A 13748-nucleotide genomic window follows, 5' to 3' on the forward strand; every position below is an offset into this window, starting at 1 on the left:
TTAGAGACAGTAAGGACTGCAGATGCTGGAAGCTAGAGTCAATAAATGTGGAGCTGGAAAAGCACAGCTGGCGAGATAGAATCGGAGGAGTAGGAAGTCATTTCAGGCAGAAACCTTTCATCAGGACTGGGGAGGGGTAGGGGAGCCCAAAAATAAGTAGAAGGAGGGGGTGTGGGGCATGGGGACAAGTAGGTGGGATGGTGATAGGTGGAGGCAGGTAGGGAGTTATTGCGTTTGGTCAATGGGAAGGGTGGAGCGGATAAGTGAGCAGGAGGATGGACAGGTTAGGTCAGGTAAGGGACTCATGGACATGGGATATGGCTGGGAGTGGAGGGATTTTGAAGCTGGTGAAGTCAATATTGAGGCCAATGCATGGGATCTTATATTAAGTAGCCTTATATGCAGTGTCATATTGAATGCCTTTTGGAAATCCAAATATACCACATCCCCTTTATAATCCTGTTTGTGACCTCCTCAAAGAATTGTAATAAATTTGTCAGCCATGCTGACTCTGCTTGATTATTTCTAATAGATATATTTCTAAGTGCTCTACTATCACATCCTTTACAATGGACTAATTTTCCTAATGATAGAAACTGGCCTCTAATTACCTGTTTTCTTCTCCATCAATTTTTGGTTATGGATGTTACCTTGACAGATTTCCAATCCTCTGGAATGGTTCCAGAATCAAAGGATTCTTGGAAGGTTACTGCCAGTGCAACCATTTTCTCTGTAGCATCTTCCTTTGAAGTCCTAAGATGGAGCTCATCATATCCAAGGGAATTATTGGCTTTTAGTCCCATTAGTTTCCCTAATAATTATTTTCTGATAGCAATGGTGTTTATTCTTCCCCTTCCTCTAATTTTTTTGAGTATTTAGCACTTTTGAAACAAAAATGGTAATTGCTGGAAAAGCTCAGCAGCTCCAGCAGCGTCTATGAAGAGAAATTAGAGTTAACCTTTTTGGCTCGAGGCACTCAACCCAAAACGTTAACTCTGATTTCTCTCCAAAGATTCTGCCAGACCTGCTGAACTTTTCCAGCAATTTCTGATTTTGTTTCTGATTTATAGCATCTGCAGTTCTTTCGGCTTTTATTTATTATTTTTGAAATCCTATTAGTGTCTTTTATTGTGGATGACCAATGCAAAGTATTTATTTGATTCCTCTGCCATTTCTTGGTTTTCCACTACTTTCTCCCAGTCTCATTCTCTAAGGGGCTTATGTTCACTTTGGCTCCACTCTTCTATTTGCATATTTAAAGAAACTGTACTTTTCATTTTCTTAACATTTGCTGTCAAAATTTATTTTCTTCCTCTTTATGATTTTTTTGGTCAGCTTGTTGATTTTAAATATTTCCTCGATTCTATGACTTACTACGAAGCTTTGCCACCTTTTTATTTATTTTTCCTTAAATTTGACGCTATCCTTATCTTCCCTCGTTAACCATGATTGGTTATCCCCTTCCTAGAATCCTTCTTCTTCATTGAGATATATCTGTGCTGTGAGTCAGGAACTATTTGTATTGAATGTATTGAAACATTTTAAGTTGGTATTGAGTTCTTTTTATATATAGATGGAAAAGTAAGCATAATTTTTCTCATTAATATTTAGATTGCGCTCACTGGGGGTAACCTATGTTATCAACTCCCCCTTACCTTTCATTGATCACTGCAGGATGAATTGTTCCTCTAATAGAGTGAATTGTTTAAGAGTAAAATGTTGCTGTTTTGATTTGACAACTATCCTTTCATGGTGGATTGCACTCTAACCACTTAATCATGCTTATCTGTAGCTTTGTTACTTATAGGCTGAACAATTCCAATGTTATCCTGGTTAGCCTCTTGTGTTCCAAAGCCTGTAAACTCTTGTAATAAATAATCCTGAGCTAAAAGACATGGTAGTGGTCTCAAATAATTTTAATAATATTGCCAACGTAAATTTCGCACTTGGCTCAGCTGGTCTATACTGGTGCTTCTGGTCCACTTAAGTCCCCTGCAGCTCAATACTGATGAGCTCAGAGGTCGTGTCTCACAAATTAGCTATGACATCATATCATCACTACTGAATGGTCAAAAAAGAGGTATCAGCAATGAAATCTGAGAGGTGGAATTATATTATACATATGGAATTCTAAGCTATTTATCATAGTCTTTGCTAAAGAGAAAGCATTTATTGATGCAAAATCATATAAATGTCAGAGGGATACCTACACTCATGTATCCATTACGTATTAATTATCTAATAATTTTGCCTAACTAATATTTGTATTGCTAACATGATAATCAGCATCAGTCAGCCTAATTGAGTCCCAGTTGTCTCAGGCAAAGATATATATTGTACATGCGAGCAGAATCTAGCATGCTCCAAATATATTGCTTCCCTCTCTAGCATTGTGCCCTCCCTAGCAGTGTTTCCTTAGCCAAAACTGCTGCACTTGACCTCCCCCAGAGGTATCACAGAATCCCTACAGTGTGGAAACAGGACCTTCGGCCCAACAAGCCGACACCAAACCTCAGAGCATTCCCCTGTAACTCACCTAATCTACACATCCCTGAACAATATGGGGTAATTTAGCATGGCCAATCCACCTAACCTGCACATCTTTGGACTGTGGGAGGAAACGCATGCAGACATGGGGAGAATGTGCAAACTCCACACAGACAGTCGCCCGAGGGTGGAATCGAGCCCGGGTCCCGGGTGCTGTGTGGCAGCAGTGCTAACCACTGAGCCACCGTGCCATAGCCAAGTGATTTGTGCCAAAATAAATATAGTGGAATATGACAGCAGAGGGAACACATAGGGTTAAGGTTAATTTTCCAAAGGAGGATCGACACTACCACGGAGTGGTTGGGTTGAAAGGTTTGTTTTGTGTATTGTAAATTTAATGTAATGTATGTAAGCAATCAGATTGTAATAGAAAACCAGTCAGTGATTAGCAAATTCCTCAGAAACCCCTGCTGGGGGCAGCACGTGCTCCTGGAACCTGTGTGTCCAGGAGACACACAAGATTCAAACATTGACTGGGAGCACTAAGTTTGAATTCTGGTTCCTGGGATTGGAACGTTAGCCTGGGAGGGATCCAAACCATTGGTTGATGGGAAGCGACATTCCCCCAGAGCGCGAGGTATAACTCCAAACAGCAGAGAGTATTCCCCAACTCCCATTCCAGTAAGATGCTGGTGGAGTAGGGCTTCTGAGCCGAGGGCTCGTCTGCTCCATCTGCTTTTCATTTCTTTGTTTTATCTTTTTTTCTCTCTTCTATGTCATAATATTTACCTCTTGGTGAAGAGCTCGGTTGCAGTGAAGGCATCAGCAGCAAATGGGTCCAACAGTGTGGACCCAGGGCAGCAGTATCAGAGGCGAGTTTAGGTTCCCAGTGGTGTCTCTTTCCAATGCAGATTAATGTCGGCGGCAGCAGAGACCAGTTTGGGGCCAGTACAAGAACCGGCGGCATCAGCAGTGGCTGCATCGACAAGGTAGGCCCAAAACAGGCTTACGGTGGTGGCAGAGTCGAGTTTGGCCCAGTTTGGTGCCCGGCAGCATCGGTGGCGTCTGCATTGGCAAGGTCCCACAGGGACTCGTTGTGAAGGAGGTGTTGGTGGAGACGAGATGGCACTGAAGAGTGGAGACTTTCATCCCGGAGGAGGCACGGCAACAGGGAATCATGCCTGGCCACCAGGCCCATGGTCCATGGCAATAAATCGATCAAATAAATCATATTTTCCTTCATAATTGACAGGTACTCTCAGTACATCTGTTGGAGTTGTTTTCTTTGTTCTCATCCTCCACAGTGATCGCCACTTGTGCCTGTCATTTTAAGAGTTATTCCCTTTCTCCTCATATTTTGATCTCAAAAGGGTAAGAACAGTGAATAATTTTATTTGCTTTTTAAAAGATCACAGATCTTTAGAAGTCATGGGACATTGCAAAGATATTGGCTCCCCTCCTGCACAATGTTTCATCAGCACCCTGGTCCCACCACCACCGAAACGTTTCTATCTGCAGTGCTGCCCTTCCTGGAACCAGTTGGTCATGCCAGCTGATACTGGCCCCTACATGAGGAGATGGGGACAGCAGCAGGTCCAGCAACAGATGGCGAATGGCAAGGTTCTGGGCCTATGCACACTTCTGCTCCTGAGCTTTTCCAAGTCCTGGCTCACTTCCCACCAGAACACCAGCAGCGCCAACTTGGAGACTGCCTCTGTTGCTTCCATCACTTTAAAATAACCTAATGGATGTCTTCACGTGTGCCTGCTCTTCACACCATCTATAAGTTGTGTTAACAGCATTCTCAGACTTTTCTGTTCCCAGATGGCAGGGTTGAAATACTCCTACTGACAAACACTTTATTTTTCTTAATGCTACTCCTTTTGCAAATATCCAAAATGGCACTGTCGACAATCATCCCAACTTTCAACAGCTCTTGAAATTAAAGTGGAAAATACTATCTATTTTGCTTGGAATATAGCTAAATGTTCCAGACAAAAGATGTACAACAGAAATCACTTTTTAGTGAAATCTTGTGTGTGAAAACAAAATTCACTTTAGTGATTGGAATATCTACAACACAGGTGAAGGAAAATATCAAATAGATAGCTGATAAATGCAATATGACTTTAAGTTTGAGATAGACTGCAATAAAAGGCAACAGTTTGTACATCTGGTTTAGTGAGTATTGGCTTTAAGTAGACTCTGTTCATTTTTTTCTTAATACTTTTGTGAATTTTACGTTCATCAATTTGATATTTGTCAATAGCATAGAAGGTATTATCTTCCACTTTTGACACCAAAATCAATATCAATATCAATATCAAGGAATTCTCAGATAAAGTAACTTGGGTTAAATGCAAAATAAAATTTACTCTGTGCCAGGTAAATAGCGCCCCCTCCTGCATCAGTGTGACATTTTTGTTTCACTCAGTGGATAGGTGGATATTTTTAACCAACCTATCCTGGCATATTACAGGAGATCTGGAGCAGGTTAGACTTGAACACGGACCATCTGGCACAGAGGTGGGAACACTACCTCAAGAACTTTTTAAGTGAATAGACATTTAGCGTGATCGAGTTTGCTAACTTACTGTTAATTAAGTAAGTAGATTTCTACTCTGGAAACATGGAGGGTGCGATATGAAGGTCTTCAACGATAGGGCAACATGGACAATAAAGAATCAGCAGCCTGATTTACATTACATGCAATTTCCACTCTTCCATTTGTTTTCCCCTTCATTGCCTGTGAATCCTCTACTGGTAGTCAGAACTGGTAAGCTTCCAGCTCTTTCCTATCATTAGACACTTAAAAATGATTTGGCAAACTGCCTGAGCTTTTTTTATTAAACTTAATTAGAAATCTTGGCTTTGTATCAGTTGCAAATTTTCTCGCATCGTGGATGTACAGTACCAGCAGTATGAGACCACTTTCTTCAAGTTGGCTCACACCACATTGGGAAATCGGGGCTATCATTATTATAAAAACCAAAAGAACTGTGGATGCTATAAATCAGGAACAAAAATAAAGTTGCTGGAAAAGCTCAGCAGGTCTGGCAGCATCTGTGAAGGAGAAAACAGAGTTAACATTTCGGGTCCGGTGACCCTTCCTCAGAATCATTATTATACTGTCATGGCTATCATTATTATACTGTGCATCTTGTGTCAATAAGATATCTCTTATTGCACAAAATGTTGACCAAATTCAGCAAGTTCACATGCATTTTAAATGTCAATTTTAAACTGCAGTTTTGTACACAATGTTTAGATTGTCTCACCCTATTTCATAAATATATTCTTGAAAGATTCCAAGGCATTCCACTATGGAGATATCTTGCTTTATAATACATTACAAACTTTCAGGAAAACTTAACTCTCAATTGATAAAGTCACCGGACAGCAGGACTACACCATTTCCACTAAATTTCAGACAGGTGTCTGCTATCAGGTAAGCAAGACAGTTTAGCATTCAAGTCATCATTAAAACAAATTTCTGCTGCTATAGCCTTGTTGATTTGAGCTCAGCAGCAGACACCGTCAAGGCAGATATTTGGAAAAATCAAAAGTACTGTGAAAGCTGGAGGCAAGTAGCCAACAAGAACTGAAAGAAGAATGAAATAGTTAGGATGACACAGGATATTAGCTTCAAGTCAAGAATCACAATTCACCAAAGTTCACTAGCATTGTTGTGTAGATGTCTTCAGTGAGAAATACCCTTACATATCAAATCTCATCATATCAAATGTTTGTTTGGCTTGCCTTTGGGAAAATTGAAGAAATATATCTGCAATAAATACATATTATCTGGTTCAGTTCGAATAGGGTTTCCATTCTTAGAGTTCCCTAGGTCATGCCTTTATGTAAGTAGATGTAGGGCAATCAAGCAGCAATAACCTACTCTCTGATGCCTAGTTTGGGTTCCACCTGGGCAACTCAGCTCCTGACCTCAATACAGCCATGATTCAAACATGGATAAAAGAGCTGAATGCCAGAGGTGAGGTGAGAGTGACAGCCCTTGACCAAGGCTGCATTTGACATCAAGGAGCCCTAGCAAAACTAGAATCAATAGGAATCGGGGGCAAACCCTCGGCTGGTTGGAGTCATACCTGACACATTGAAAGACGGTTGGGGTTGTTGGAGGTCTGTCATCTCAGCTCCAGGACATCTCTGCAGAATTTTCTCAGGGTAGTGTCCTGGGCTCAACCACTTTCAGCTGCTTCATCAATGACCTTCCATCCATCATAAGGTCAGAAATGGGGACATTTGCCAATGATTGTAAAATATTCAGCACCATTTGCAGCTCCCCAGATACGGAAGCAGTCCTTGTTCAAATGCAACAAGACCTGGAAAATATCAAGGCTTGGGCTGAAAAGTGGCAAGTAATATTTGCACCATACAAATGCCAGGCAATGACCATCTTCAATGAGAGACAACCATAAGCATCACTGCTTGACATTCAATGGTGTTACCATCACTGAGTCCTCCACAATCAGTGTCCATTGACCAGAAATTCAGCTAAACACAATGGCTACAAGAGGAGGTCAGAGGCTAGGAATATTGTAGCAAGCAACACACCCCCTGAGTACCCATAGCCTGTCCATCAACTACAAGGCATTATTCAGGAGCGTGATGTAATATTCCCCACTTGCCTGGATGAGTGCAGCTTCAACAACACTCAAGAAGCTTGACACCACAAATGCTCAATAGCAGTAGAGTGTACTATCTGCAAGATATACTACAGAAATTTGTCAACGATCCTTAACAGCACCTTCCAAACCCATGACCACTTTCATCCTGAAGGACAAAGACAGCAGATACATGGGAACACCACCACCTGCAAGTTCTCCTCCAAGGCCTCTCCTCCTGACTTGAAACTGTATTGGCACTCCTTCACTGTTGCTGGGTCAAAATCACTGCATTGTGGGTCAACCTATAGCACAAGGACTGTAGTGGGTCAAGAAGGCAAGATGTAGTTGAAGCTTGGTAAAAGCAACTAATTTTGAGGAATGGTTTTAAAGGCAGTTGAAAAAAAACAAGGGGTGGAGAGGTTTAGAGAGGAAATTCTGGAGGTAAGGAACTTATCAAGTGCAAGCAGGGGCACAAATGTTCATAGATATGAAATTAACAATCAACAAGTCAACATTGAAGGAGCACAGGTCTCTCAAAAGATTTTAGAGCTAGAGAATATTACGAAGAAAGGGAAGGGTAATGCCATTGATGGATTTGAAACTAAGGATGAGAATGATACATGCAGTAGTACTTAACCTGAAGCCAATATGTGAGTCAGCGAGCACGGGTGTAATGGATATCGTGAATGGGATTTGGTCTGAGTTTTCCAAAGATTCACTGACACGAAGTACTTGTAAATCCAATGCAGACCACTTTCAAGTTCCCTGGTTACCTAAAGTTATTCCAGTAACTCAGTTGATTTAGTTAGTGTGGATCTAAATCATGAAAACCAGAAATATTTCATGTTACATGGAGTAATAGCATTATACAGCATAGAAACAGATCCTTCAGTCCAACTCATCCACATGAGCCACACATCCAAAACTGATCTAGTCCCACTTGCCAGCATTTGGCCCATATCCCTCATTCCATACATGCACCATCCTCTGCGTGAATCCCCATTCTGTGCTCACTCAGCTGACCTTAGCCACTTTATCAATCATTGACCTCAATATTTCTGTGTTAAGGAAGGACAATCAGCAACAATTCTCACTCTTGCCAGGCATGCAATGACATCTTCTTCGAAGTGAATGTACATATGTTGTCAACGGGTTACGGCAGGTTTATTCACAGCTATAATGATATCAGGGGTAATCTGATTTTATAACATATTATCTTAAAACTTGTTTAAAGAATTTCATGGTGAGAGCAATAACATTATTCTTCTTGACAAAGATCCTGTTGTAGATATTTCTTGTCATGATGAAGTAGATTTTTCTAACAAAGGTATTGAATTAAATTCAAGGTGGAGGGAGAATGGAAAGATCAGCAGCTTAGATATTGATCAGTGTGAGTGGTCTTACAGGAGACTTTTTATTTGTTCATGGGATGAGAGTGGCGCTGACTGGGCAGCATTTATTGATTACCACCAATTCCCGGGGGATTGTTAAAAATCAGTCACCTTGAATCTGGACTCACTCTAGAGAATTAGAAGTAGCTTTTATTGTCACATGTACTCACTTGCATGAGTAGGTATAAATGCACCTAGGCACAGAATCTTAGTACAAAGCAGAAAAACAAAGAAAGCAAGCCAGAAAGTTAAACATTATAATTGTTCTTATTAAATCATAGAAAAACAAAGAAACACAGCTCATAGTATATAAGTCAGACCAGGGAAGGATGACAGATTTTCTTCCCAAAAGAACACTGGTGAACTAGATGGATTTTTAATGACAACAGTTACATTGGCAACATTAAGGTTAGCTTTTTTATCCCAGATTTGTGTTATCTCCAAATTTCACTGTTTACTGTAGTGGGATTCAAATCTATGCCCCAGAACATTAGCCTGGGTTTCTTGATCACTATTCCAGTGACATACCGTAACACCAATACCTCCCCATGCTTTTTGGTGTACAATTGGTGATGTATCGGTGTACCATTGTGAGACTTGGGGATGTCCAATAGATAACCAAGAAATGGTTTGGAAAGTCCTTCTTCTGTCTAAATTGGCAAAATTAACATTCAAACTGTTCTTCTTTCAAGGAACTCTTTTAAGGAAACAACTGCTCTTCCAAAGTTTACATCACGTAACTATAAAATTATCGAACTAAATATTACAAATATCTTGCTGTAAACATGCAGAATGACTAGTTTGTTAAGCTATCAGAGTTTAGGAAATAGCTTATAAGCATATCAAATGTCTTTAGATAATCAAAAAATGGTCAATGATATGTATCTCTGTGAGAACACTTTCACGAGATATAATTTGGTAGTTAATTTTGTGACAGTGCAGTAATTATTCTTCAGGCAACTCCACAGCATATTTTTAGACAACGCTTTCAGATCGACAATTCTCACTGCAACTGAGAAAGGTCAAATGTGACCTGAATTGTACTCGAGATAGTAGGAACTGCAGATGCTAGAGAATCTGAGATAACAAGGTGTAGAGCTGGATGAACACAGCAGGCCAAGCGGCATCATAGGAGCAGAAAGGCTGACATTTCGGGCCTAGACCCTTCATCAGAAATGGGGGAGGGGAAGGGGGTTCTGAAATAAATAGGGAGCGAGGGGGAGGCGGATAGAAGATGGATAGAGGAGAGGATAGGTGGAGAGGAAACAGACAGGTCAAAGAGGTGGGGATGGAGCCAGTAAAGGTGAGTGTAGGTAGGGAGGTAGGGAGGAGATAGGTCAGTCCAGGAAGGATGGACCAGTCAAGGGGGCGAGATGAGGTTAGTAGGTAGGAAATGGGGGTGCAGCTTGAGGTGGGAGGAGGGGATAGGTGGGAGGAAGAACAGGTTAGGGAGGCGGGGACAAGCTGGGCTGGTTTTGGGATGAGGTAGGGGGAGGGGAGATTTTGAAGCTTGTGAAATCCACATTGATACCATTGGGCTGCAGGGTTCCCAAGCGGAATATGAGTTGCTGTTCCTGCAACCTTCGGGTGGCATCGTTGTGGCACTGCAGGAGGCCCAGGATGGACATGTCGTCTGAGGAATGGGAGGGGGAGTTGAAATGGTTCGCGACTGGGAGGTGCAGTTGTTTATTGTGAACCGAGCGTAGGTGTTCTGCAAAGCGGTCCCCCAGCCTCTGCTTGGTTTCCCCGATGTAGAGGCCACAACGGGAATAGCGAATACAGTATACCACATTAGCAGATGTGCAGGTGAACATCTGCTTGATGTGGAAAGTCTTCTTGGGGCCTGGGATGGGGGTGAGGGAGGAGGTGTGGGGGCAGGTGTAGCACTTCCTGCGGTTGCAGGGAAAAGTGCCGGGTATGGTGAGGTTGGAGGGGAGTGTGGAGCGGACAAGGGAGTCACGGAGAGAGTGGTCCCTCCGGAAAGCAAATAAGGGTGGAGAGGGAAAAATGTCTTTGGTGGTGGGGTCGGATTGCAGATGGCAGAAGTGTCGGAGGATGATGCGTTGGATCCGGAGGTTGGTGGGGTGGTACCTGAGGACGAGGGGGATTCTGTTTTGGTTATTATTGTGGGGAGGGGGTGTGAGGGATGAGTTGGGGAAATGCTGGTGACACGGTGGAGGGCGTTCTCGACCATTGAGGGGGGGAAGTTGCGGTCCTTGAAAAACGAGGACATCTGAGATGTACGGGAGTGGAATGCCTCATCCTGGGAGCAGATGCGGCGGAGGCGAAGGAATTGGGAATAGGGGATGGCACTTTTGCAGGAAGGTGGGTGGGAGGAGGTGTATTCTAGGTAGCTGTGGGAGTTGGTGGGCTTGAAATGGATATCGGTTTCTAGGTGGTTGCCCGAGATGGAGACAGAGAGGTCCAGGAAGGTGAGAGCGGTGGTAGAGATGGTCCAGGTGAACTTAAGGTTGGGGTGGAAGGTGTTGGTGAGATGGATGAACTGTTCGAGCTCCTCGTGGGAACACGAGGTGGCGCCGATACAGTCATCAATGTAACTGAGGAAGAAGTGGGGTTTAGGGTCAGTGTAGGTATGGAAGAGGGATTGTTCCATGTAACCTACAAAGAGGCAGGCATAGCTTGGGCCCATGCGGGTACCCATGGCCACCCCCTTTGTCTGTAGGAAGTGGGAGGAATTGAAAGAGAAGTTGTTGAGGGCGAGGACAAGTTCGGCTAAGCGGATGAGGGTGTCAGTGGAGGGGGACTGGTCGGGCCTGCTGGACAGGAAGAAGCAGAGGGCCTTACTGCAATTGTAATTGAACAAAAGATCATAGCACAGTTCTGTCTCGTAGCACAACCCTGTTTAAAATACGATGTTGAACAACACACATTGAAAATAATTTCAAAAGAAATTGCTACTCTAAAGTTAGGTCAAGAATATACCATGTTTCCAGAGAGAATCAAAGGCGTTTGGCACTTGTATGGGTCCTGCAATTCTTGTCATTTGCTAAACCAGAATAAATAGCCATGTTGTACAAATAAGCGTTTTACATTCTTAATTTCTAATGAGTTTTGATGCTATATCCCTTTCTTCAACAGAATTAAAAATAAGTCTCTACTTCAGTGCACACAGCACTATTTCCAATTAATTAATCTACTGTGAAGGTTATTATTGTTTATGCTCGGATGCATACTGACATACACAATTTAACTCATCAGAACTCACTTGTCACTTTTGTGCAGCTTAATACACTAAACACTAAGTGAGTCCTAATTGACATGGTCCAATGGCAAGTAACATTTCATCCAACAAATATTGGGCAATGACCATCTCCAACAAGAGAGCGCCTAATGACCTCTAATGATGTTACCATGATTGAGTCTCCCACCGTCGACATCCTAAGGACTCTTTTGACTCGACTAGACCAATCACTTAAATGCAGTACTTACTGGAACAAATCAGGGACTAATTATTCTGTAGCAAATATGTCATTAAAAGCCTGTCTTCCACATAAATGGCGCACATCAGGACAGTGATTGAATGTTCTCCTTATGGCTGAACAGGTGTAACCGTAACAACAACATTCATGCTGGCCTTAAAATAGCTGAGATGGGGAAGAGAGTGGTGCTCAACTCCTTCTGCAATATGTCTTTGTAAAGAAGGTCTGGAAAGAAATGCAATGGTTATTGGAAAGAAATGCAACAGTTGTTGAGATTCAACTTAAGCAGCTCAAAAAGCTGTTTTCAGGGACACATACTGAGACAAACATTAATTTCTGTGGGAAGACCATGAACCTGGTGGAAAGTGCTCTTTGAGCTGTCCAAAACATGTCAGTTATCCAATGTAAAGAGTTGTCCATGACCAAGTGTTGCAGACTGGCACATTCCAAGGTCCTGTACTACTTGATGAGGGAGACAATAAAGCTTGGGGCAGCTGCAGCAGAAGATCAGTACAGAAAGACCACTGTCTAAGGCAGTTCAGCCATAGTGTATCAAGGGTCTCCTGACTTAGAACAGTTTGGTCTGTATGCTTTGTCAATGAATGCATAAAGGAAATCTCACATGTATCACAATTGTATGGAGGCATGTTAGAGTGCAACATACTCTATGAAGAAAAGTTAAATACTACTACATTTCTGTAATGTCCAATTTGAATTATTTTACAATGTACTTTTAGATATTTCATGAATAAAGTATATTTTTGAAAAGCATTGAAGAAGCACAGACAGCAAAGCAATCAGTGCCTCATTCACTAACCTAATCATCTTCCCGCCCAACTTGCACTTCACAAGACTGTGCTGTATACTTCTATGATACAACGCGCCAACTTTTCAAGGTTTCTTCTGTAAAACTCACAAAACTACAACCTCCATCACTAAGGCGAGCCTTGGCAGGGGAGCACCACTGGAAACATGTTTTCCTCCAAGTTACACCACATTCTGACTTGGACACGTTGGCATTTCTTCATTATTGCTGGAACAAATACTGTGGGGAAGAAGTGCTGGAATTCCCACCTATTAGTACTGCATGAACATGTTCATCACATAAAGTTGTTGTTCTAGAAAAAAGCTCAATGACCATGTTCTCAAGGTAAGTGGAAATGGGTGATGCTGACCTAAAGCTACAAAGGTAAAATTAAGCAAATAATAAGAGTGGTGCTTTTGTGGTTCAGTGGCAATGTCCTTACCTCCGAACCATAAGAGCTGCCTTCAAGTCCTACCTGCTCCTGATTTGTTATACTGTATCACAGAGAATGAACTTTTTTCAAGTGAAAGGCCATCACACAACTTCATCAAAAATGCTGAGTGCAAAATATTCCATTATTATCAACGTTCTGACCAATTCGAGTGATCAGCAGAAAAGGCAAATACCATTCATTCATTTAATGGATGATATTTTAGCAGTGTTTTGCCCTCTCGCGCCCTTGGTGGAGCAAAATCGCAACTTCTATTGCCGAGCACAAATCCTTTCAGTTTTATTGGTTAGAGAAAGAGTTGTAAGTGCTGGACTTGTGGCAGTTCATGAAATTTACAGCACAGGCCATCAGGCTGAAAGACCTACTAATTCAGAGCGATCTCATCAATTGCACCCATTCACTTGCAGCAGTCAGAGAGAACAAGTCCACACCGCCCCCTTTTGGTTCCCCACCGTGCTCTGGACAAATGCATGTCAATCTTGCCTTCTCTGCTGAAATCAGTTCTAGAGCTGGATGAACACAGCAGGCCAAGCAGCATCAGAGGAG

Source organism: Rhincodon typus, chromosome 2 (genome assembly GCF_021869965.1).
Source record: "Rhincodon typus isolate 14 chromosome 2, sRhiTyp1.1, whole genome shotgun sequence".
Taxonomy (NCBI): Eukaryota; Metazoa; Chordata; class Chondrichthyes; order Orectolobiformes; family Rhincodontidae; genus Rhincodon; species Rhincodon typus.